This window comes from Chaetura pelagica, unplaced genomic scaffold (assembly GCF_000747805.2).
Source record: "Chaetura pelagica isolate M959 unplaced genomic scaffold, ChaPel_1.0 scaffold56, whole genome shotgun sequence".
In the NCBI taxonomy this organism is placed as follows: Eukaryota; Metazoa; Chordata; class Aves; order Apodiformes; family Apodidae; genus Chaetura; species Chaetura pelagica.
The window spans coordinates 30,095-32,376 of NW_009953792.1; the positions used below are offsets into that span (position 1 = coordinate 30,095).

Below are 2,282 nucleotides of genomic sequence, written 5' to 3' on the forward strand. Positions count from 1 at the left end.
AGCCTGGTCTGGTGGGAGGTGTCCCTGCTCATGCAGGGGGTTGGAACCTGATGACCTTTAAGGTCCCTTCCAGCCTTCACCATATTATGATTGTATGAGTGTTCACTTCTTATGGAATGACTAAAGGAGGAGATGTGTGCTGGCTAGTAAACCTTTTTTTTGACCAAAATAGATCACTCAGCCATAGTGATTGGGTTTTTTTTGAACAAACTGTGAATTTCAGGGTGTTGGCTTTTTATTCCACTGTGATCTCTGCTATGCCATTTGTTTCAAAACCATACAGAGTTACACAGAATTTTGGACAAAAATGTTCCATTGAGCAGCCAAAACCAAATAGCTTCCTATAAATGGTGAAGTTTTAATAGAATATCTTTTAAGAAGTGGTTGCTTATGTTATTTTTTTAAATGTACTTAAACTTAAGAGTTGCATGTGGCTCTAAATTGGCAACATTAGTTGCTGCTATTTGAAATTGGTGTTTTCTGTGCAGGAAGGACAATCAAGTTTTATAGAACTTGGTTAACACGTGGCACTACAAGGAACATCTGGCCATGGAGCCCAGTAATCATTTGTTTTGTAAATGTAGCAGCTTCCATCCTAACAAGGGTTAGAAGAACTAGTGGAGACAAACCCCCATGTTTCAAAAAAATATTTCAGAGTGGAACTGTGCCAAAAAACTCAAGTTTTCATTTCCAAACCATTTTTTTTTCTGTGGCCCATTTGTTCTTAGCCAGTGGTAGGTTTCAATTAAATAATGGCTGCTTCTCTCAGGGACAGGATCCCTAATGAGTTAATAGGCAGTTTTCATTTTGCAGGGGGCTAAACAGGCTCCTTTTATTCTCTGCTATTATGAAAGCTTTGCTCTTGGCCAGCTGGAATGCATTGTTCTTGAAGATTGGTGGCTGGCTCTGTGTGTTTTCAGGTACTTCAGTTTCAGGGGAGGTCTTGTTTACATCCTTAGCAATGTTATTGATAATTCTTTAATGGAAATAGTGTGTTCTGAGGTCACATTTACCTCTTCCCTAGTGGAATTGTATTGGTCTCTTGTGATCTTCCTAGGACAGACTTGGAGGCTGTAGTGACTTTCCAGCAGATTATATTCCAGCAGATTTTAAAAGGGGAGGAATTCTGAATGTCAAGCTGGAACACAGATGTTCTTAAGCTCCTAGGTTTGGCTGTAGCATGGACCATGCTGATGGCCTCAGGAAAGACTTTATGCTGCCCTTCCCAGCCCAGATTTCCTCTGGATAAAGTGAAGATTTGTATTTCCTAACACCAGTTAGAATGGCTGGTATAAAATGCAGAGATCTGAATGTTATTCCTGAATTTGCTTTTAATGTTGCTGGGAGGACCAGGCTAAATTAGAAAGTACAAAACCACCATCAGAAAAATATCACTGTAGGTTGTGTTGTAAAAGTTGGTTTATTGTTCCATGACTCCTACAAATAAAAACATGTTTTCCTAATAGCTAAAAACTCTCCCTTGAAAATGCAGCCTTGCTTTGTTTTTCTAAATTAAGGGGTAAAAAAAAAATAAATAACTGTCTCAGCCCATTGGCCTGTGAGACATTCTCCAGTTCCTTGTGCCATAGGTCTTGTGGCAGTGAGGAGGTGCTGTTGGGGAATGTCAGTAACCTGGGCAGATGGGGAACACACACAGATCTTTAAATAGTGTAGAACTTTCTCTCCACTGCAGCATTTTCAAATCCTGCTGATTTCTCCTCTTCCTTACTGGCAGCACTGCTCCCTCTCTTCAATTCCATGTTGTATCTTAAATTGGTGTGTTGGCTTATGAAAGCAATATTGGCAACATGTTTTTAACTCTAACACCTTGGTCTTAATGACCATAGAGAGTTGCAGTTGTGACAGAAGCTTTGTTACTGAACAAGCAGGGGTCTCGCTGTGTTTGCCTTTTCCTGCTTAATGAGAATCATCAGGAATTGAATATTTTGTTTAAGAACAATAGGCCTAAAAGCTACACACAAGTCAATGTTTTCAAGATGAGCTAATTTGAATAAAAGATAAAAGTATATTTAAAACAATCATGCTCACAAGACATCAGATTAATTCTTATGTGCTGGTATCATAAAAATGTTATGGAAGCTGGCAAGGATGGCTGCAGGGAAAAGAATCTCATCTCCATTTAAGCTTGTTATATTTGGGTATTCTTCAGATTCCTGCTCCGTTTTGTAGCATGAGTATACTCTCAATACCTTATGATGCTTTTTTTGCTTCAATTCTGAGTAATTTTAATAATTAGGTGGCACCTTTTTCCCTTCCTTTGA

The 2,282-nt window shown here is 38.9% G+C and overlaps 1 protein-coding gene across 1 annotated transcript in view; it reads left to right on the forward strand.

Moving 5' to 3' along the window:
- INTS4 (integrator complex subunit 4) overlaps positions 1-2,282 on the forward strand; it is a 59,783-nt gene that overhangs the window by 11,615 nt on the left and 45,886 nt on the right. The gene's annotated exons all lie outside the window — the stretch shown is intronic.